This window comes from Protopterus annectens, chromosome 8.part0 (assembly GCF_019279795.1).
Source record: "Protopterus annectens isolate FY-2018-M chromosome 8.part0, PAN1.0, whole genome shotgun sequence".
Classification (NCBI taxonomy): domain Eukaryota; kingdom Metazoa; phylum Chordata; order Ceratodontiformes; family Protopteridae; genus Protopterus; species Protopterus annectens.
In genome coordinates this window covers 772,850,503-772,875,815 of record NC_056741.1, presented here as the reverse complement: position 1 = coordinate 772,875,815, position 25,313 = coordinate 772,850,503, and positions in this window count along the sequence as shown.

Genomic DNA, 25,313 nt, shown 5'->3' with positions numbered 1-25,313 from the left:
CACCACTTAATAGTGGTCACCTCTCAAATCAAGCAGGGTCATTCATAATAACCCTGTGTAAATTTATGTCTACTCATCCAATCATCAAGTCTAGCCTTAAAGGCAGACAAAGTAGTACTTTGCTTGACCTGTAATGGTAACTTATTCCATAGGCTGAGAATACGTTGAGTTAGGAATCTATTTCTTCACTGAGTCTTATTTATTGTTTGCTGAAAATTTGGGTCTCTAGTACAGGTGTTTGTAGAGCCTCTGGTTTGCAAAGAAACAGGAGGTCAGATAAGACTGTGTATTTAAAGTCTTAATATAAAGTGAAGCAAAAAGGCAATCCAGTCCACTTTTATCTGTGAGGTATTCATAATATAAGTCACAGTACGAATAATACATTACTGGAACAGTCTGTCTAGATACATAGAAAGTGTCTCAGTCAACAAATCCTTGCTTTTGATTATAATGTTCAAAGGAAGATCAACTAAATGTTTATGGCTGTTGAGCATACTTAAATATAAGAATACTTTAAGTAGTCAACTTCAAAATAATTTCAGAGAGGAGGTTCAAATAACACTGATAATGGATATGGAATAGTATGACAGTAAAATATATACCCGAGTCCACTACCTATTGTTTAATTATATGTGCACAAACAACATGCTAATTATGTTTATTTACCTACTGGATAATATGGCAGATTTAGTTAGCTGGTCATCGCCATTATGAACTAAATGAATATTTCTATTTAAGGACTAAATTGATCTCTATAAGACTCAATTATTAATTGTAGAGTCTGGGTGGATACTTGCATTATTTGGCAGGTGTGTTTTCTGTGTTACTTATAATACTACTCTTCAGTGGTAAAAAATCTCTGCAGCTTCTTGAACTTCAGCTGTGCTTATATGGAGTTCTGTTCAATCTCCTTTTAGTTAGAGCACATGGAAGGCACCCTTTAGCACTGAAAGCTGGCTAGTTCCCAGGGGTAGGGCCCATTTAGCAACTGTGCTCAATGACTGAACATCCACCTGTGATACAATATAATCTGCTGGTCGCATATATTTGTTCATTTTAGAGTTTCTTTACATCTGTTCCAAGTTTCTCTAGAAACACCAGTGCTATTTCATCTGCTGATTATCATATATTTATGTATTTTTCAGTTTCTAATGTTTTTTATTCAATTTACTCAAAATAACCCTCTTCTTCTACCAGTGACCATACTGTTCCATTTACCATAGTATAGTTCTATGTTTGATTTTGCAACAAAAAAAACAGGCTTAAATAGTGGGAAGTATACTTGCTGTGTTCAATTCAAGTCAGTCACAAAAGGTAACCAAATGTTCCACAAAAAGAAATGAAGCTGTAACACAAACCGCTTTACTTTGCGAACTCTTAATCCAGTAAAAAAGAGTCAAAATCACCATAGAGTGTTCATTCGAACCTACTCATCCACTGGGCAATAGCTTGTAGAAAAAACACGCAGCCAGCATGTAAAAATAAATCCAAGCGTCCAGTAGAAACCACGTTTATTAAAATAATTAGAACACATAAATAAACATTTCTTTTTGTGGAACATTTGGTTACCTTTTGTGACTGACTTGAATTGAACACAGCAAGTATACTTCCCACTATTTAAGCCTGTTTTTTTTGTTGCAATTTATAAGTCTTGTTTATTATCAGGCAAACAGAGTGTAGTGAGCATTATTCTTTGTTTTTAAACTATGTTTGATTTTGTTTTCATTATCCCTTCCCAGGTATCATCTTTTAAGTGCAGCACATTTCCAATCACTTGTGCATTATTTCTAAACCATTTTTCCTTCTTATGCTCCTCTATCAATATTAATTTAATTTCTTATATAGTCACCAAATATCCCCTTCATTGTTATTATTAATCAAGTGAGCAATTTTAAAGGCTATAATATACGTCATGCAGTGGGCAGCAAAAAACACCATACTGTTTTCAGGCCATTAAATTATTTTGTGCTATTCTTAAGCCAGTAGCTACTGTGAATTTGTTATCCATTTATTGTCTTAAGAGATTATCATATACCTAATCATATACATGAATATTAATGAAATAATAGATCTGAAGTAGGCAGACTTCATTTGTCTGCAACCTGTGGGTATCGGATCCGACCTCGGATCCGAGCCGGCATTTCAAAAGCTTTAGGCTCGAGCTCTAGCTCCTCCCTCTACCCATAACCCCTTGCCAATCCCTGACTGACCTCAGATTTCGTTTGCCGCTTTCAAGTTGCTTAATGGACAGTTCCTTGAGCTCCTAGTGCAGATAAGTTTTCTGACAGGAAAATTTTGAAAAACTTTAACTTTTTAATTTAATTAGTTAGAAGTGTTTGTGTTAGGCTTTCCTCTCTCTATTTTTAATTTTTTCTCGGGTTTTGCGTGGTTTGTGTGTGTGTGTGTTTTAGGCCTGTTAGGCTTAACATGTCTGAAGCCCATAAGGCAGTATTCTCTAAATGTACCGAGTGTGGCCATAAGCTGTCCCCAGTGGATGGCCACACTCGGTCGCTTGGGGTTGAACACCTGTCATCTGGTTGTACCATTTGTGCAGGGTTCAACCCCAGAGCTTTGAGGGAGCCGGAGGTCGGCTGGTTCTGGCGGGACTTCTCCCCCCAGATACCGCTTCGTCTTCTGCCCCTCCTACACAGCAAACAGTTGCTGTGGGCTCTCCTCCACCAGCTGGGACTCAACCTCCCTCTAAAATGCCGGAGGAGAGAGAGTCTTCTAGGGAGTGAGAAAAGAAGGAGAGGCACAGGGAGAGGCACCACAAACGGAGAGCTGAAACTTCTAGTTCGGCTCCTCCATCCAAGTGGGCCTCTCCTGTGCCTTCTAGCTTCCCTCCTCCTCGGCTCCACTCCCCTCGGTTCTCTCCTGGGCCCGAGGAGGAGGAGGCTAGCCCTTCAGCGAGGTCCCCAAGGCGGCTCTCTAGATCCGCTTCGGTGGCTTCGACTAGATCCACCTTCTCCATGAGTGAAGCAGACATGGACCGGATGATGAGGAAATTCATCCAGGCCCAAATGCAAATGGGAGTGCTCCTAGCCCCCATCCGGAGGGGCTTGACCCCTTTTCGCCCCTTTGGCTCCTTCTCCGACCCACACCATGGGTTCGGAGCTGTCGGCGCCGGGCAGAGTTGGGATCCGGGGTGGGTCAGATCCGATAGGTCGGCGCACCCTCGATCCGTCCCATCCCTTGAGTGCCGGGTCGCGGACCTGACCTCTCGGAGCCGAGGACGAGCCTCGGATCCGAGGGAGCTGGTGTGTCTTCGCCCGCTCCCGTCTGCGAGCACACCGGTCTCGGATCCCACGGTCTCGGCTCCGGCCCGATCCGTGCGTCAGATCCGAGTGGGGGTCGGCTCTCGGGTTTGAGAAGCTGGCTCCCCTCGACCTTCGGCGTAGTGGAAAGGGCACTGTTGAGGACTTCCGGACCCCCGGTCCCTGCCACGGCTCCATCCCGCTCCCTTGCAGTTGGGCCAGGCCCCACCAGCCGGTCCCAGGGACAGCCCGCCTCGATGTCCCGTGGTTTCCTTGGAACATCCAGCTGCAGAAGAGTACTCCTCGGACAGCCCCGAAGAAGTACCTCGAAGCGTAAGTGCAAAAGGAGGCACATGGACTCCCCTGAGTCCGTTCAAGACACAGACCTGGATGAAGGGGAAGGCTCCCCAAGGTCACCCCTGAGGACGTCTCATTTGGAGACATTATGGAAATGTTGAGGATCAGGGGGGGTGGTCTGGCCCAAGGCCTCCTCAGATGAGTCTGTGTTCTTGGAGGCATTCGAGGCGGCCCATCTACCTCTTGGGTGTCCCTCCTGCCGATCCTCTGGTGGACCTTATATCCATCAGGCGCGGAAGGATCCGGACACCGTTGAGCCTGTACCCAAGCGTCCTGACTGTATCCTTTCCCCTCCGGCGGACTGCACTCACTGGAGCAAAGGCCCCCCAGTAGATGCCATGATGATGGCTGCAGCCACTAAGAGGGAATTGGCCCAGGAGGTCCCTCTATGCATCCTCCAGGCAAGGAGTCCCTTCGATGGATCGCATTGGGAAGCAAGTTTTCAGTTCAGCAACCTTCTCTTTGAGAGCTGAACAACATGGCACACTGCATCAGGATGCAGCGGGATCTGATTAAAGAATACGCTGCATCTCCCAGAGTCCATGTCGGTGAGGATAAGCAGGTATACTCCACCCGAATGGCCACTCTTAGAGCAGTTTCTAACACATCTATCGGCTGCTTTCACGCTACCAAGGGAGCCGCTGGAGCCAGTGGAGCAGGCCTAGTCATGAGGGCGGCAGGCCTGGCTCCGCCACTGTAATTTCGGAGAGCCCTTCAAGGCGACTTTCGCGAATGCCCCTTCGATGGTTCTGCCTTGTTTGGCAAAACTGTTCGCTAAACATTAGTCCAGAGCGAAGGACGGGAAGACGCTGTCTGCCGTCGGAGTCCGCTTCTCAGCTCCCCAGAGGTCCTTCTCAAGAACCAAAAGGGACAGAAGAAGTTGTGGTTCCGGAAGTCGCAGCAGTCCCAACCTGCTCCGGATAACCAGTCCTTCCGTGGCAGAGGAGGACGGGAGGTCGCCGTCCTAGAGGCAGGGGCTCTAACAACTTTGGGTCCAGAGAACCTTTCTCTGATAGGCCCACGCAGCAGCCCTGAAGGGTTGCCTGGCTGTCCGTCTCTGGAGGCAGTCGGGGGGCGCTTTTCGAGGCACCTAACTTCTTGGGAGTCCATCACAACAGACCGTTGGGTGCTTCGCGTGATATCCAGAGGTTATACAATTCCCCTATACAAAGTTCCCAGATCTCGCAGCCTCCCAGATGTTCCACCCGACCAAAGGGAGGCAGCAGCTATCAAAATCGGACAGCTGCTAGAAAAAAGAGCTATCCAGCGCCCCCCAGATCAAACCGGGTCAGGGTTTTACTCCAGGTTCTTTTAGTGCCAAAGAAAAACGGGGACTTAAGACCGATCTTAGATCTTTCCCTGCTGAACCTGTCAGTAACCAAGCAAAGTTCCGATGGTCACCTCTTCAATCTATACTCCCCTCTTGAGGGAGAACGACTGGATGTGCTCCATCGACCTCAAGGACGCCAGTACTACCACATTCGCATGGACAGACGGTCCAGGAGGTTTCTTCGCTTCCGGCTGGGAGCCAGTCACTATCAGTTCAGGGTCCTTCCCTTTGGTCTCACCTCAGCCCCCAGGGTGTTCACCAAAGTTTTAGCTGTTGTAGCGGCCCACCTGAGGCTCCAGGGATTACAGGTCTTTCCGTACCTGGACGACTGGCTCCTAACGGCATCATCAAGGCATCTTCTGTGCTCAGCCAGGGACTACTTCCTTCGTATAGCCCCAAGGTTGGGCATCACTGTCAACTGGGAGAAATCCTTTAATATTTCAACACATAATGCAGTTATGACAAATATCCTTCTCTTCGCATTAATGTTTATATAAACACAAGAATATTCTTTTCTAACTTCTTTCTGATATTACTGTGCCTTCTGTATACCAATTCAGACCTAACCCCAAGCACTTTGACATTAGCATTGCTCTAGTCCAGTACTTACAGATACATGTCTCCACCTCGCTTATGTCACTACCATTACTTGATGATGTATGCAAGATCTGTTTGATCTTGTCTGTTCTTACGTCAATCACAGCTCTGTTATCTCACTGTCTATTTACTTTTGCACAAACAATATTTATATGATCACTGTTACAACCTCTTTTAACAAACTTGATTTTCATCTCGTGTTTGTTCAAAAATATCTTATCTTTACTAATATTTCTGGTATCTCATTAAAACACTGACTGAAGGACCAGTTATTAAGCACATTCCATATGCTGATTTTGAGATACAATCTGTTGACATCTGAATCAGCTTACTGTAGATTCTGTTGTCTTTTTGTACATCTCTGTATTGATGTAATTAATTCTTTCACAGCTCACTTCATAAGTAAAATAGATTTCATGCATGGACAGGCTCCCATTTGAAATGTCAGCACTTGAAATATTGAGTAAAAAGACTGAAAACCTGAAGAAGAGCAAATTTTGAAAATGTTTCTTTTTCTTTACTTTTTTTTGCAGCCCCCCACCAAATTTATTACCAACTCTGAGGTTGCCATACCTCAGAGGAAAGGTGTTCATCAAAATGCCATCTCAGACTTATTGTATGCAAGTTCGTTCTTTCGGCCATTTAGTCTCCACATTTTGAGACTCACTCTAGCAGGTCCCAACATTTCAAATGATTACCCAAGGACATCTCTTTTGCTTCAAAAAATGGCTTTAATTCTTCTAGATGCTCAACAGCCATAAGACAAAAATGTCATTAATAATGTAACAGTAGAGCATTACTTTATTTTTAAAAACATCCAGCTGCTACAGAAAATAATGTTTTCAGTTTTCCATATCAAGGTCCACTTAACTGGGGGTCATAGAAGCGCTCAACAGAGTACCGCTTAATTGTACATAAGTATCACCCTTAAAGGAAACTAAGTTGTGCTCATACATACGCTTACATAAAACATAGGCTGTATTGATAGTAACATCATCAAGGGCTACATATATTACAAGCAGAAATCTTACTGCTTTAGCACCTATGCCATGGGATATAATACAGAACATAGAAACAATACTAGACAAGAAATCAAAGGGACCATAAGAGGCCTATCCAAAAACACCTTTAAGTAAACATACTTAAACGTTAGGTGCGCTTTTACCACCACTTAATAGTGGTCACCTCTCAAATCAAGCAGGGTCATTCATAATAACCCTGTGTAAATTTATGTCTACTCATCCAATCATCAAGTCTAGCCTTAAAGGCAGACAAAGTAGTACTTTGCTTGACCTGTAATGGTAACTTATTCCATAGGCTGAGAATACGTTGAGTTAGGAATCTATTTCTTCACTGAGTCTTATTTATTGTTTGCTGAAAATTTGGGTCTCTAGTACAGGTGTTTGTAGAGCCTCTGGTTTGCAAAGAAACAGGAGGTCAGATAAGACTGTGTATTTAAAGTCTTAATATAAAGTGAAGCAAAAAGGCAATCCAGTCCACTTTTATCTGTGAGGTATTCATAATATAAGTCACAGTACGAATAATACATTACTGGAACAGTCTGTCTAGATACATAGAAAGTGTCTCAGTCAACAAATCCTTGCTTTTGATTATAATGTTCAAAGGAAGATCAACTAAATGTTTATGGCTGTTGAGCATACTTAAATATAAGAATACTTTAAGTAGTCAACTTCAAAATAATTTCAGAGAGGAGGTTCAAATAACACTGATAATGGATATGGAATAGTATGACAGTAAAATATATACCCGAGTCCACTACCTATTGTTTAATTATATGTGCACAAACAACATGCTAATTATGTTTATTTACCTACTGGATAATATGGCAGATTTAGTTAGCTGGTCATTGCCATTATGAGCTAAATGAATATTTCTATTTAAGGACTAAATTGATCTCTATAAGACTCAATTATTAATTGTAGAGTCTGGGTGGATACTTGCATTATTTGGCAGGTGTGTTTTCTGTATTACTTATAATACTACTCTTCAGTGGTAAAAAATCTCTGCAGCTTCTTGAACTTCAGCTGTGCTTATATGGAGGTCTGTTCAATCTCCTTTTAGTTAGAGCACATGGAAGGCACCCTTTAGCACTGAAAGCTGGCTAGTTCCCAGGGGTAGGGCCCATTTAGCAACTGTGCTCAATGACTGAACATCCACCTGTGATACAATATAATCTGCTGGTCGCATATATTTGTTCATTTTAGAGTTTCTTTACATCTGTTCCAAGTTTCTCTAGAAACACCAGTGCTATTTCATCTGCTGATTATCATATATTTATGTATTTTTCAGTTTCTAATGTTTTTTATTCAATTTACTCAAAATAACCCTCTTCTTCTATCAGTGACCATACTGTTCCATTTACCATAGTATAGTTCTATGTTTGATTTTGTTTTCATTATCCCTTCCCAGGTATCATCTTTTAAGTGCAGCACATTTCCAATCACTTGTGCATTATTTCTAAACCATTTTTCCTTCTTATGCTCCTCTATCAATATTAATTTAATTTCTTATATAGTCACCAAATATCCCCTTCATTGTTATTATTAATCAAGTGAGCAATTTTAAAGGCTATAATATACGTCATGCAGTGGGCAGCAAAAAACACCATACTGTTTTCAGGCCATTAAATTATTTTGTGCTATTCTTAAGCCAGTAGCTACTGTGAATTTGTTATCCATTTATTGTCTTAAGAGATTATCATATACCTAATCATATACATGAATATTAATGAAATAATAGTTTTTACTATATTATGGTATTAGTGTTAATGTTAAATTTTCATCTAAAGATTATGGCTGGGATTCAAACATGAAAGCATTGTACCCTCATGCAATGCTAATGCTAGGGAGATAACATTGTAGGGCAGCTTGCTTCTAAGAAGGCATGCATTAAACATTGTCTTTGAATCCCTGCATACTTTGCATGGCTGCTAATTAGCACTGTTCTGTGCTCTATTTGTTTCTGGGTCCTAGTACATGTACTTATTTATTTATATTTTGTGTTTAACCTTTTATTGATCATATTTACAATTTATACCAGAATAGTATCAGGGCATTAATCTGAAATGTATTAAAAATTAGAAAAATATATTGTAATAAAGACCTGTGCATGTAAAAATATATTCAGACTAAGCTATTGTTATATTCTATATTGAAATTCATATTATGTAGTAAATAAATTAGTAGAATTCAAACTTTTAAATGAAGAAAAACAAAAAATTGTAAAAAAAATACTGAAATCCATTAGTACTATGCTGATGTTGTGAGAAGAGAATTAAAATTAAAACTGTCATGCAATAACTTTTCAATATTCCTTTAACCACAACATTTAAGTCACTGAAAATGTCCAATAAAAGCAACTGTCAATGTTGCAAAACAACAGCACACCTGGATTTCCCAATGAACCATATAATAGAGAATAGAATAAAATCTGTTTCTTTGATTTCAAATGTCCATTCTATACCACAGAGTCCATGGGAAGTACAACTGCACTAGTCCTACTTACTTGCAACAGTAATGTTTGAATTTCACACTGCCTCAATTGAATGTGGGTTCTGCACCTCCACAAACACATTGGCAGCTTTTCATAACACAGAATTCTGTCATCAGGCTAACTATGACATGGGATCGGCTAAGCCCCTGTCACAAAACGTCAGTTCTTCAGGCTTTTAGTCCTAAGTAGGAAGAACCAAGAAGGGTCAAAAGCAAGAATTGCCTGAAAAAAACCAGTTCACAGCCAAAAAACACCAACCCCAATAAACAAAGCCAACCAACAACACAATAAGGTTGGATACTATTGAAATATATATAAAATAAGAGAGATGGTGGGTGGGTGCTGCTACTATGGTAATGTGATATTCAAAATCTACTGTTACAAGTAAGCAGGACTTACATAACTGTACTATGTTCATCATTTGTACTGATTCAGTGGCATGTGAGTAGACTCCCAAATCTTTCTCCACCTAGGAGGAGGAAGGTTAAGGATCCAGGAGCCCCTGGAGAATGGTCCTCACAACACCTACTCTGGAATTTGAGAAAGAATCCAGTTTGTAGTGCTTTGTAAATGTATGAAGAGCAGACCAGATTTCTGCCTCTAAAATGCTTCTAAAGTCCATTCCTTTCCAATATGCCACTGAAGAAACTAAAAAAAATAAAGCAAAAGCAGTGTCCCAGTAGAGTGAATAATGCTGTCTCGAGGGGAGGGAATAACAACTGAACTGCTAACTTACTCACTTTCTCCTAAAAAAGGAGAACTCACTCATTCCAGAACTGTAAATCTGTGTGGAAAGTTAAAGAATTCTGTGGTTTTATTATTGTCCTTGAAACAGTTTTGACAGTAAAACAGGATATTAGGAAGATGAATAAGGAGAGCTCAATGCAACAAGTCCAGTGTAACGAGAGTTTCTGAGTTTTCAGTGGTTGTTTATAAAAGGTTACTTCACACAGCTTGACACTCTTCTCAAATCAGGCCTTTGGGGAGGTTCATAATAATCACACGGTAGGGGGTCTCCCTGAAGTTCGAGGGTTTCACCGCCTTATTCCTCTTTTGGTTCTCCTTGTCCTGCTGTCAGCCCTAGTGTTGCTATGTGCCTGTTCCATTTCGTAATTCACTGACACTTTGTAGTAATCCTCGTGGGCACCTTGTCTGTGCTGAACCTGTTGTACCTATAAAAAAGGAGAGATTTAGAAAAATGTTCCCAGTTCTGGTGCTAAAATTTCAGTGCAGGTTAAAATCTCAGTGCAAGCTTAGAATTTCATTTGTTTAAATAATATTCAGAGATCCTTTATCCATTAGTAATCTTTATTAAATTCTTAGCAGAGAGCTGTCCAAGCACTGCTCAGTGCATTTTAAAATGTATAATTTACAAGAAAATTTGTTTCTTTCACAAAAATAAAGTCTGCATTTTTTTCCAAAAGGAACTAATCTGGCCACAAATGGAGAACTGTTTGCCAACTATCAATCCTCAAAAGCTCACAAAAGGAGAACTCTTTGTCAGAGTTGGATCATAGTTAAATGAGGCTCTAGGGAGGGTAATGGACCAAGCTCACCCCTGACAGCCATTCCAGTGTCCCAGTAATTGGCTCCCTCCACCCTAATTACAACAAAAACTGTTCAGAACTATCAGTTTACATACCATCTTCCTCCTTACTTTTGAAGTGATTACAAATATGTGGCTTTAAAACTTTTATTTATCCTTTGTTGACCAGGTTAATCCCACAAGGCTAGCTGTGTCTTTTCAGAGGAGACCTCAGGTAGTATTTATACATTGATTTCATTATTCCATTCTAGAGATAATTATAAACATTCCAAAGTCACAGTCAATGCCTTAACAGTTGCCCACTTTCATGGGCTGCAATCTAGATATCAAAGTTTGCAGGTCATACCTTCCAACAGCCAGAATCCTAACTCTTCATCTCAAGATGGCATGCCTCATTAACCTTTCCAAAGGTTTCAGACCATATTTGTCTCAATGTACTGGGTCTAATGGTCTCATGGCTGCAGCCATTATGGTGGTACCTCATGCCAGGTAATATATGGAAGTCCTGCAGTGAATTTCATATTTGAAACAAGAAAACACATTTTAAAAACATGTAAATAAAACTGAAACATTCACAACAAAAACATTTACAAATATTGCATTCTACTATACATATTACAAGATGAACATTTCAACTTTTCCCACTTGCTACTCTTTATTTGTTGTTTGCTTGTTAGTTTTTGCTTCCTGCACAGTCCTTCAACCCAAGAACACCTTCTCCCAGTCTTCTCATTTATTCCTGCTGTGAGGATGAGAGTGAGTTCACTCCTAAGCCAGTCAAGAGCCTTATGTCTCTTTAATATTCAGTATGGGATAGAGTCTGACTGGCCTACTTATTCCCCCAGGGGTAAGAGTCAGGAAGATCTCCAGTGTGGGAGTCCTAACTGCTCCATGCAAGATGCAAGAGCAGTGACTAGAGCTTAAATTGAAGGAGAAGTTAGGAGACAGTCATCTAAATAAATGGAAATGTCAGTTTCCTGCAGTCTCTGGTTAACTGCTACAATGAATATGCACTTGGTGAACACCCTGGGGGCCTAGATGTGGCCAAACAGAATAGTTTGGAATGATAATGAGTCACTCTGACTTGAAAGTATAAAAATATCCTGGACTCACTGGCCATTTTTAAATGGAGATCCAAATGGCATAGCCATTCTCTTTGTGCTAGACAAGAAAGGAATGACTGCATTGTGGCCATATGAAAAGCTTTTTTGGGATATATTTATTTATGCCACTTAGATTCAATACTGGTCTGAGGTCCTTTTTTGATTTAGGTATTAAAAAGAACCTGAAAAAAATCTGGAGCCTTTTCTTGTTTGAAGAGACCTGTGGGATGGCTATTTTGCAAAGGAGGTTTAAAACCTCCTTCCCAGTCACTTGTGTTTGCTGGGTTAGGATGTTTTACAAGGGTAGGGATACTAAGTCTAGGACTGTGTGAAATGGAATTCTGTAACCCCTGGATATGACCATCCTGATCCATCTGACTGTGGTTGAAAATCAACTTGCAGGTAGACAAATGGAAGGACAGATAACCCTCACCTTTCTCCATAGGGGGACAGTTGGGCAAGGCCACAGAGTAGCTGCTGACCACCCATGAGTGGCCTAAAGCTGCCTGATCATTACCTAGGACCCCTTCTTCTGGGTATACAACCTTTCTGGAAATTACATTGTGAATTATGGTTCTTTACTATCTGTTACTCTGAGATATCCTTATGTCACATTTAACATTAGCTCCTATTTGAGCTTAACAATGTGCATAGCTGGGAGGGTTTTCCTTTACTTCTCCACACTGTCAAGGTGTACATTAATTTTCAGTCAAACAGACAAGATCCTTCAAATTGAGAATTAATAAAAGTCACCATGGAGTACTTGGTAAAATCAGTTAAAGAAAAGCAACACAAGCTGAGAATAAATATGCCTTGGCTGAGCCCTCATCCAAGTTATAAGTTAGCATATACCATGAGGCTGGCCATACTTCAGAATGTTGTTGACTAGGACAGTGGCTTGTCCTTAGTAGTTTCATCTGGTATCTGTACTATTGTCAGGTACATCTCAGCCAAAATGTCTGTATAAAACTTATCCACCAAGTCGGCCAAATAATTAAGTGCCTTTAATGAAAAAAGTGGAGGATGTATATACTAATTTCTGAAAAAAAAAAAGCCATTGCTATGGATTCTTTGGTGGGTGTATCCTGGGGTCTGTAATGCTGCAACCCTCTTAAAAGCAGCTGAGACTAGCTTAACTGGCTTGTGAATCTCTAACCAGAAAGTCAACTCCCTGGTAGGCCAGAACTCACAATTCACTTTTCTTGGTCCTGAAGCTAATGTCTTCATTTACCTATCTACCACACTGGCTACTTTAAGAATATTTGCCAGTGGAGGGACCACCGATGAGAATTGCTGGTTACACCTGAAGGTCTTCTGAAGTGCTTTCTGTGAGGTGAATAGTGAGTTTCTTTGTACCCCCCCCCCCCTGCATCATCTCCAAGAATTACTCAAACTTTGAGTCTTAACAGGAGGATTCAACAGATGAATCTGGAAACTCATCATGCATATTGTCTTCCTGGGAAGGTGGGGAAGGGAACATTTCACGAATGAGTATGGCTGATATTTATGAAATGAAGTTGTCTTAAGAAGCTACAGAAGGTTATGGGTCTCTCTCATACCTCTCAACTGTCCAGATTTTTCTCTCATATTTTTGGTCCATCCCTCATCGAATTTGTGGTTTTCTGGATTTTTGCAGTAAATCAGTGAAGACTGAATTCACTAAATAATGGCAGGCATTTGAGTATCAGCCTTAATTTCCTTCCAAAAATGCATAGCAATGCAAGATGCAAGACCTTTTATTCTAGCAATTTTCTAAGTTTATAAGAGCAGTACTTAAAATTTGTCCCTGTTTTCAGGGTTTTGTCTCCCCATTATTTTTGTCTTTGTCCAGATTTGTTGTGCTAAAAGATTCTGAGCAACTTTCTCAGTGAAAGATTTATTTTCTGGTGGTGCAGAAAATACTGGTGTTGAATTGGGTCTATATTAAAACACAGAAGTTTCAAAACTTTGAGTGTTCTAATATCGAACCCTATTCAACAAAAGTTGAAAACATCGAACATACAGAACAGCAAATTTTTTCCTAGGGAAAAAATTAGCTGTTCCAAAACACATACACACAACACAAGCACACCAGACAAACAGCAATCCACACACATACACCTAAAATCTTACAGCTAACCCTACACTAAACTATACATACACCACTAACTATCCACTTACCTTAACCCAAACCCTAACCCTAAGGTCCGTCACGATCGCATACTCACCTCACCCGCGCCCTAACCCTAACTCACCTACCCCACCATAACCCTCTTGTCCACACAATCGCACCCTTACCTGACCTGTGCCCTAACCCTAACTCACCTAACCCGCCCTAACCCTCATGTCCACACAATCACACACATACCTAACCCTTGCCCTAACCCTAACTCACCTAACCCTCACATCCATACAATTGCACATATACCTAAATCGCACCCTAACCCTAATTAACCTAACCCGGGCTCAATCGCACACTTAGCTGAACCTGACCCGTAACTTTCCACCACAGCAGTGAAAATACCGAAGCAACAGAAACAGACAACCAAATTCTTTACCTAGGAAAAAATTTGGTTTTCTGTAGCTTTGATATTTTCAGCGTTTGCTTAATACGGGTTCAATATTAGAACATTTGAAGTTTTGAAACTTCGATGTTCTAATATAGACCCGTTGAATTAGGGCACAGCATCAGGGTAGACCGCAACAGTAACAGACTGCTATTAAAGTTTGAATCAACATCAAGATGACTGAGGTTAATACTCCCACATTGAGTATCACAGCTCTGACAGCAGTGCTGAACTGTAAGATCTGATATTAGCACTGGGGACAAGTATTGACTCAGGGGCTACTGTCAAGGCCAGGAGACCTGATGTTAGAAGAACTTTAAGTGACCAGAAAGCTGAGGCAAAAGGCATCAAGGTTAATGCCAAGATTGATGTCAGAGACTCAACCACTAAATCAGGATTTGGCATCAATTCAGATACAATAAGGGTCCAGTTTGGCATCCTCAGTATGAGTAGGAACATTTGGATCCATTGAGGATAATGTTGAATGTCCTGAACTTTGGAGAAAAAAAAGAAATGGATTCCCTGTTCCTAACAGAAAAGGTTGGAGAAGGGCCACCAGAAAGCCTTGCCTTGCCCTTAAGAAAAGACACTGAAAACATGTCATAATAATAATCTGTGAAGACAGGGATTGGAACTTCCTTTGCTGTTGAAAGCTTTGGTATTGAAGGCATGGACTTCAAAATGTAAGCAACTGCCTTGTCAGGTCCTGGATTTAAAAGTTTGATAAACATTGTGCCTTAGAAGGCTTTGACAAAGGAGAAGTAGTTTTTCAACAATCTTAATGAGTATCTGCTTTATGGAGAACTCAATGCTTTTCTGTCTAACTTCAGAAACTGGGAAGAAGAAGAAGAAGAAAGAAGTCAGGCTGTTTGTGTGGCCTATAATTTTTATTAGGTGTGGAGGAAGCTACTGCTTCAAGGCTGACATTGAGGTAGGCCTCGACATCAAAGAAGTTTCTATTTGAAAAGAATAAGCTTGAACAGTCTTCTCATAAATATGCAACCTGGACTGGTCTGGTCTGTGTCTAATAGTAGAGGAAGTAAACTGCCTGCATATAGAACACTTGGACATATTATGGCTTCCTCCAAGACAAATAACACATATACAGTATCATGGCAGTCTAGATGAGGAATCTTGTTTCCACAGTCACATATCTTGATGGTGTGCTCCATTTTGACAAGCAGCCAATCTGAACCAATTCAAATCAAACAAAAAACAGATAAATCCTTTTAAAATAAAGAGTTTTCCTTTTCTTTTTATCAAGAAAAGGATGACAGAGAACAAGGTCCAGAAAAAATGAAAGAATCTGACAGTAAATATTTCCAAAAACTTACAATAAAACTCTGATAATAATAAATGAATAATAAAATAGTTGTATATTAAGAAAAATTGAAATGCAAAATGTCATCAAACATGAAAGGCAGCCCATGGCCATTTTTGATATCCAACAGTGATGAAGTGCAGCAATGAAGTTCTGGAGAGGTTAAGCACTGCAGTGCTTTATGGGATGGGGGGTGTGTTGTCAGCCTAGAAGCTTTAACTGCTGAGCAGTCTTAATAGCAGAGGCATGCATCCTCTTGTAACTGAGGATGGACATCATATGACAAGATACATTTTACAGTGATGTTCACTTTTTTATTTAAATAGAAAGATTCCTCTGCATGGTGCATTCCTCTAGAATAATAAAAACCCTGTATCTGGTATAAATATATGATTTCAGATAGACAAATAACCAAAAACTGTAATTTATACATAAGGTGGAATTTTAAGTTTGTAAAAAAAATGTACATGGTGTTCCAAAATGTGAACGTTTAGTGCAGAAATGTAAACTAACTTTCCTGGTACACTGAATGTTTATTGGGCTGTTGACATGTTAACATTTATAAATGCTGTGGAGACAATAAATAAAGTAAAATAATTTCCAATTCATGTATCCTGTGTACTGGCTGCAATGAGCTACATTAGTACTTCTAGTATTGTCAATATGAGCTCAGTGGAAGTAGAACCTGAATAGGAGGAACAGGAAGTTATAAATGAAAAGGGAAACAGTTTTTTGTACTGCAGCTAGTAGAAGACAGTTTGAAAAAAATAACATTTCTACTTGACAATGTGTATCCTGTTTGGCACATTTATTATTTCTATTTTTTATAGCAAGTCTGTTTGTGAAGAGGGATAAAGCCTTGGCTACAACCCAAGTGATTCGAGTTCAGTTAGCAGCTGGGGTACCTACTGAAGCTGGGAGGGGGAAGGGAGAAGTGATGAGGGTTTATCTGTTCACCCCTTTTCAGAGAAGTGTTGCAATGGCATGCTGTTTAATGACTAGAGACCTACAGCTAACCTAGATACCTTAGGCAGTCTGTTTTAAAAAATATGTAAACAAATCTTGCACTACATCTCAGAATATAACATCTTCGCAGGTAAACTATATGAATTCAGACCTAGATACAATGTCTCAACTGCAATATTCTTACCAACTAATGCCATCTACAAAAACTTTGAAGAAGGTGAACTTACATGTGTTATGTTCATATACTTTAAATAAGCATTTGAATTGTACAACAAAAACCTAAGAAGTGTCATTTCTCCACTGAGGTATGCAAATGGTTTCAGATCTACTCTTTTTTTTTTACTCAAATGATTTTTATTTTGATGAAATAACACGATAATGTAATACATTCATAACATTCAATAACTATTTACAGTATTTACATTCAACCTGACAAAAAGGATTCAGATAAAAACATTTGTAGTTAAATAATAACTTAATATATAAACTATGATAGTTAGGAAGAATTTTGTTCCATATGTAGGGTATCAATCAAATTCAAACCTTTTCTCCAAGGACTATTAACCAATGGCTTAGGAAAGGTTCTTAACTCTTTAGCTCTTTTCTCTGTTAATATGCATTTCTTCAGTGATGATAACAATTCCTCCATTGTGGGTGCTACATTAGAGTTCCATCTTTTAGTTGTGCATTTTCTGGCTATTGCTAACATTGTCCACAACAAATACAGGTCATCTTTCTTCATATTATTACTATTAACAACATTCAATAAAATTAAAGACTTTATCAAAACAAATATATCAGTATAGATACCTTGAAGAAATTTGTTAATCTCATTCCAATATGGTTTACTATTAGTACAGTCAAAATAAATATGAGACCAGTCAGCGGATTAGTGGACAGATGACATCTCCAACATAACTTGCTGTTTGAAGGGCTAATTTTTGAGTTTCTCAGGTGTCAAAAAGGATCTGTGTAGAAATTTCCAATGAAAAATCCTCCAGAATTGTAAGTAAGAAGTTAGTTTAACTGAAAATAAAATGTGTGTTTTATCTTCTATTGATAATGATACTTGAAACCCTTTATTTAGATATTGTCAATAAGAATCTTTAGGAGCTGTCTTATAGACAATTAAGGTGTTATATAGATAGGATAATTCATTCTTAACATTTATATTATTATATAGAATTCCAAAAATCCAGTTTATAATTTTTGGTACGGTTTTGAAGGATAAGTTATGTATTATGCTACACAGATCCTTAGTGTATGCTGTGACACTCTAAAGAACCAACCAGTCATTACGGGACAGGCCATAAGTTGACAGTATACTTTGTGTGTTCAAAGCTTGTTGGTTTTCAATACATTGCAACCAACAAAATAGGTTATTATTTTCCCATAAACCAAAAATATCTCTATGTGTTTTATCAGGGAAATCCTTTGTAATAGTAAATGGTATTAAAAATCTATGCCACAGTTTTATATCTAAATTTGTGTTAATGAATTTTCTAAACACATCAAAAATATTGTTTATTAGTGTTAGTTTAGTTCATTTTGTTAAACTATACTGTAAATTTAAACTTAAATAGGGCCAAATCATATCTCTGTCAGTTACCAAAGCATTCTTTGATAAATAATTTTCATTCATTAGTACAGTGGAGTGCAACCGTTTCCAATTGGAAGAGTATCTAGGATTTATCCAATTCATCACTATTTTAATTATAGATGCCTTTATATAAGGTTCAATCTCTGGGAATTTTAACCTCCCTTGTTCCCATTTTCTGATATGATGAGAATATGCCACTCTATTTCTTTTGGGGTACCATAGGAATTTCATCAGAGTTGAAGTGATTTCTTTAAGGATTTTCTTTCCTGGTGGAAGTATAAGGGCTTGTGCTATATATAATATTTTAGGTAACAAAACCATTTTTATCAGTTGTAACCTATCATCAAATGTTATAAACAAATAATTCCATTTGCTTATTAATGTCTTGATTAAGTCTATGGCTTTAGCATAGTTAAGCTGTAAGGTTTCCTCTATATTCTTGCCTAGGAGTATTCCTAAATAGTTGAAACTTGGTTTCCAGTAATATGATTAACTGGAACCTGTATGTTCTTGTTTTTATTTAATTATAAATATTTTAATTTAGATTTGTTGAAGGAGAGTCCTGAGATTTTTTGGAAATTTGTTGTTACTATATCCACTTCACTTAACACTTCCTTAGAGTTGGGTAAGGTAAGTAAGACATCATCAACAAACATCATTATTTTAGAAATATATTAGTCATATATATTTATACCGCTTATCTTTGGGTTATTACATATTAAAATGCCAAGTATTTCTATGGCTAGAGCAAATAGGATAGGGGACATGGGACATTCTTGTCTAGTACCTCTAGCGATTTGGATTGCTTTGGAAGTAAAGGGACCTAATTTGACATATGTTAGATTATTTTCATAGATTTTCTTTATCATTGTTATAAAAGGGGGGAAATCAAATAACTGTAAGACTTTAAATAAATAACCCCAATTTAAGGAGTCAAAGGCCTTTTGAATATCTAGACCTATTATCAATGCTTCATGGTTTCCTCTATTGAGGTAATCTATCAGAGTTAATACTCTTTTAATATTATCCTGTGTATGCCTGCTATGTATGAAACCAGTTTGGTCTTCATTAATTATTTTAGATATGGGTATTTTCAATCTATTGACCATAATTGACATAGTTTATAATCATTATTCAACAAAGAAATTGGTCTATATGAGTTGCAATGATTAGGGTCCTTATTGTATTTTAATATAGGGGAAATTAGAAAATATCTCCAACAAGGAGGAATATTTGCTAATGTTTGAACTTCAAGAAAGGTTTTATGTAGGAGAGAGATTGTAGAAGAAGGGAACAATCTATAAATGTCTATAATTAAGCCATCTATTCCAGGTGCTTTATTAGACTTACTTCCTTTAATCCCATCTATAATTTCTTTTTGAGAAATATTTCTTGTAGATCTAACTTAAGTTCCTCAGGAATTCTTGTTATGTTGGGAACTATATTCTCTAACTTCTCACATTCATTTGTACTTATTTTATCTTTATGATGCTCTGCATAATGATAATTAAAAGCCTCCAGAATGTCCCCTATGTCTGAGACTTTATACCTTTTCCCTTCATGAAAGATACTATCAATGTTATTAATTTTTGATTGTATCTTAACTTTCATAGATAGGTTATGAAGATGCTTAGGAGAGGTATCTTAAGAATTTAATTTCAGTTTTTTTCATAGCTAAATTAGTTTTATTGGATAATATTTCATTGTACTTCTTATTTGCTTCTTCTATTTTCCTCTTATTATCTGTAGCAATTAAGTTTTTATTAGATTTAAAAGATAATATTTGATTTTGGAGTTGCTGTAACTCTGAGTCCCATTCTTTAATTTTATTTTTGTACCAGCTAATGGTTTTACCATATAGATAGGCCTTAAGAGAATCTCAAACCATAATTGTGTTTGCTTCAGGTTTATAATTAATTTCTAAGAAAAGGTGAAGTTCAGAAGTTATCCAAGATTTAAAGTCTTTAATTTTTGTGATATATGGAGGAATCCTTGAAGTAATAACTAATTGATTGAAGTCCAAGTATATTGTTAACAACAGGGAATTATGATGTGAAAAGGGACAAGGTTGTATTGAAAAATTCAAGATTTTAGAATAAAGATCTTGTGAGATATAAATTTTATCTATTCTAGTTTGGGTACCATGTTTATAGTCCTGGTGTGAGAATAGTAAAGAATTTGGTCCTAAAGTATTAAAGGTATCTTTTAATTTAAACATTTCTGTCCATTTTTAACTGTTTGGCTGAGGAAAATACTCTAGAAGATTTTCTATTGGTAGTTTCTGTAATATCTGTGATACAATTGAAATCACCTCCTAGTATAATATTACCTTTAGAAGTAGTTCTAATAAAGTCTAAGTGTTTCTTAGCTAGTCCAACCCCCATACCCGGGAACCAGTATAAATTAACCAGGGTCCAAATTCTATTATTAAACTTAAGTATAACTAAGGCCAGGAGTCCATCATTATCTACATTTTGTAAATTATTTGGGGATTTAAGAAAGTCTTTTTCATGGAATTGTTACTCCTCTGGTCTTATTTTTATAAGAAGATTGAGCAAGTATTGTGTATTCCTTAGGGTCCCACATAAATGTGTCATTTATTTTAAAGTGTGTCTCTTGCAGAAAAACTACTTGAGCCTTGTTTAATTTAAGATACCTTAGTAAGTTGGCTCTCTTATATGAGTTGTTTAAGCCATTAGTATTTATGGATATCAAAGTTAAATCCATATCAGAATTCTTTAAAGATAAATAATAAAGGAACTTGTATTAATAGAATCCTGTATACATAATAATCTTCCTGAATAGACAACAGAATATCAACTGTTGTATTTCTATTTATCTCAATCCAAATAACTTTCCCCATGAAAGATAAAAGTAAAACAATTGTGTCAGGCATTTCAAAACTAGAAAAACAGTTAAATAACAAAAAATGAGCATATTTCACTCTGATCTAAACTTTAATACACCCTATACATAGAATGAAATATACTCCTAGTCTAGCAAACAAAACTAAATCTGCTAGACTACCTATCCCACCCATCAATCTTTGTTGGTTCAAGCCCATGAAAACAAAGTAAAAAAATGGAGAACATATTATAAATGAAGAGAAAAATAGTAAACAACTAATCAGATATTAATTCCAGTTAGGTTTTAGAGATGAGTTACATACACTATTATTAGAAACATTAAACATTTATACAGTAACTATTCACTAAGGAAGCAAGAGACATATTTAGATATATATAATCTGGATTTAGTGCTTAATAGACTAAGGAAACATTAGCTGTATTAATAATCTAAATGATTACCCAAAATACCTAAGTATGTCATCTGTATTAGTTTTAATAAAAACTTCAAAATGACAGAACAAATCAAAGAATCATTTAGCATTTGTATTTACTTGCCCTCTGAATAAATCTTATCATGACAAACTCCCACTAAATAAAAACTTCATGAGAATTGGGTGTTAGCAAATAGTAAGTGTGTGTCATTCCCAAAAGATGTTAACATAGATTTTTAAAATTTTTAAAAATATTTCATAAGACATATTTGTCCTTAATTAACTCCTAAACTTTTGGAATAGCAGATGTTTAAATAACTGACTAAAATCAATAATAATTAACTGGCATCAGTTAAAATGACAAAAATTAGTAAAAAACATTATTTATATAAAACTTACTATGGATAACAGGTCTTAAAAATGAATGGCTCAAAGACAAAATTAAGAAAGAAATAGCTGTAAATATCTACCATAGTAACAGGGTAATACTGAAACCCATAACTTGTTTGTTTGTTACCACAAGTCATAGATATTACTGAGCTCTTTCCCTGTCATAAAGTGCTAATATACTAAAATACATGACTTTATAATAACTGAAAACATAACATCTGAAATATAAATAATATCTAGGATACAATAAGGAAATCAACATATTATGTCATTGTCCATGTTGGTGTGAATGACCTGAGCTGTACCTCCCTGGACTACATGAAAAGAGACATGGAAGAGCTCTCTGGTCACGTAGCCCAGGCCAGTATGACCCTGACCCTGAGTAGCATCCTGCCCTCACCAAGAATGATACCACAGTATAAAAAATATATATCAATTTCAACAATTGACTAAGCTTAATGGTGTCATTCAAAAGGGATCTAGTGTCTGTCAGCCTGGGATGACATGCTCAACAAGCCACGCTGCTTCACTAGAGATGGCTTGCATCTGTCACCCTTAGGCTTTTGAATACTGGCCAAGGCTCTTGCCACCCCATAGTGCTTTTTTTAGGCAAAGCTCAAAAGACAAACCCACCACCATAAATAGCACAAGTAACAAAAAACTGAGAGTAATGCTACTCAATGCCAGAAGTCTAAACCTCAAAATGCACGCACTCGAGGCACTCCTCAGTATGGAGAAAATTGATATATGTGCAGTAACAGATACCTGGTTTAAGGCTCCAGAGAGCACCCCAGCACTACCAGGCTACAACTCATACCATACATTTTGGCCACAAAATCCAGACTGAAATACAAAAGGCAGGGGCGTATCCATATTCATCAAGGATACCCACACCTCCTGGTTAGTGGCACAGCACAATGCTTCAGGAGACCATCCACGTGCAACTAACAATGGGCAAAACTGCAATTCAAATTGTAGCTTGCTACAGATCACCCATCATGTCCCAGGACCCCCCATTCCACATTTCTGGAAGCACTGGGATACATAAAGGTCCTACCAAACACCCTGATATTGGATGATTTCAATTACCCAAACATTAACTGGGAGAAATACTCAAGTACTAACTCCCTTGCTGAACATTTTCTAGAATTTATAAACTCAATGCCGTGGATCAACTGGTCAACATCCCCACCAGAGGTGACAACATATTGGACCTGGTCATCACCAACATGGGCAACACTGGAGGTCAACCCCTCGCTGGTTAGATCTGACCATAAACTAATCACTCTGGATATCCACATTCTGCCCCCACCCCTAGTCAAAGAAACAACCGTGAAAAACCTTTCAAAAGCAAACTTCACATTACTTAAGACTGAGGTGGAAAGTTTCAAAGCCCCCATGCTAAAGGATAACGTTGCCCAAGCTGCAAAATCCTTTAGTAATGCACTCTACGGGCACCTACAAGAATGCATGGGTCGTGCTATCCCAAGCAAAACCAAGACTCACTCCTCCAAGAAAAGGAAACCAGTTTGGTGGATCCCTGCCATAAACAAGCTATACAATAGAAGGAGGAAACTAGTACAGAAAAGAGTAAAATCCCAAGAAGGGAAGACATCCCTGATCAGTATCAGCAAGAAAATACAATCCTTCATAAAATCATCCAAGGCTAGCTTCGAAAGAAAAGTTGCAAAGGACTCCAAAGATAACCACAAGGCATTCTTTAGCTATGTCAAGAATCTCAGTGGCAATTCTCAGATCTGCTTAGAGTTAGTGCAGAATGGCACAAAATACACTGAACTGACCAATATTGCCAACATCCTGGCAGACAGGTTCAGTGCAACCTTCACATCCCTCTCACCCCCAAAAGGGCCCATAACCATACCAGAAGAATGTAGTGCCCCTGAAATCACAGACACTCAGGTTAAAACTCTCCAAAGCCAAAAACACAGCAACAATGGGACTGGACAGTGACCTAGGCTGCGTCCTACATGAGGTCAAATATGAACTAACCCCTCACCTAAACACACTGTTCAAACTCAGCCTCTCCACAGGCTACGTACCCAAAGAGTGGCACACAGCAATTGTTATTCCACTCCACAAAGGTGAAGCCACAACAGACCTTGGGATCTATCACCCTATAAGCCTGACTAGCTTGGTCTGCAAGGCTATGGAGCACATCATCATGGCTCTCATTAACATAGACATTGGGAACCTCCAAACACTGGACCCTACCCAGTTCAGCTTTGTTAAGGGCAGATCATGCCTCCTAAACCTGGTGGACTTCTTTGAGACAGTTACCAAGGATACAGATGAGGAAAAGGTGGTCCACACAGCCTATTTAGACCTCACAAAGGCCTTCAACACCATTCCCCATTCTGGTATTATAGACAAACTCACCAGCCTGAACATAACCCTCTACGTCACAAGATGGGTTGCCATCTGGCTCATGGACAGAACCCATATGGTAAGAGTTGTGGGAGCTAGGTCTGAATCTAAACCAGTTACAAGTGGCATTCCCCAGGGCTCAGTTCTAGGACCCTTCATGTTCGGCATATACTTCTCAGAGGTACAGGCAAGCACAGGAGGACTATGGCTGACCAAGTTTGCAGACGACTGCAAACTAGGAGCTATCACTGACTCTCTGGCTGACACAGGCATCCTCCAAAAGGGTCTCACTGAGACAGATACCTGGTGTCAAAACCATGGCCTCAAGCTAAATGCCAAAAATTGCATAGTCATCCCTTTTGGAAAAAAACAAAGTACCCACAAACTGCCACATAGGTGGTAGCCCCCTAAATACGGAATACGTAATAAGGGATCTGGGGACCCAAGTAGATGGCAATCTCTCCTTTGATAATCACATTGCCAAAGTGGTTGGAAAATCCTTCTATGTGGCCCACCTAATCACAAAAGGGTTTGCATCCAGATCAAAAGAGGTCATTGTGCCCCTTTACGTATCACTCATCAGACTCATCATAGAGTACAACGCCCCATTTGGGATGTATCTTACAAGACACCTGCAACAGTTGGAAAGACCACAGAAGTACCTCATCAAGAAGATCACTGGCCTCAAACAGATGCCCTATGTAGCCCGACTGAAAAAAACCCAGCTGTACTCGGTTGCATACTGCCTACTCAGAGGTGATCTCTGCCTGACATACAAGGCCATGTCCAACCCAGAATTGATGGACATGCTCCACATAAAGAAAACCATATCCCCTCGAGCCACACATTCTAGGGATCTAAACCTCACCACAACAATAAATAGGACGTCCTGGATGGATAGATTCCTGTCCAAGAGACTTCCCATGCTCTGAAACAAGATTCCAATCCACATTAGGCAGAGCTCCTCACTAACACTCTTCAAGAGAAACCTTGACGAGTGGATGGGAAACAGAAAGTTTACCCCAGGGATCACTTCAATGGCTCTGCTGGACAGAGGCACAGGGAACTAATCTAAGGGGGCAACGAAAGCCAACACATTCCGGCTAGACTTATATATGCCTTCGG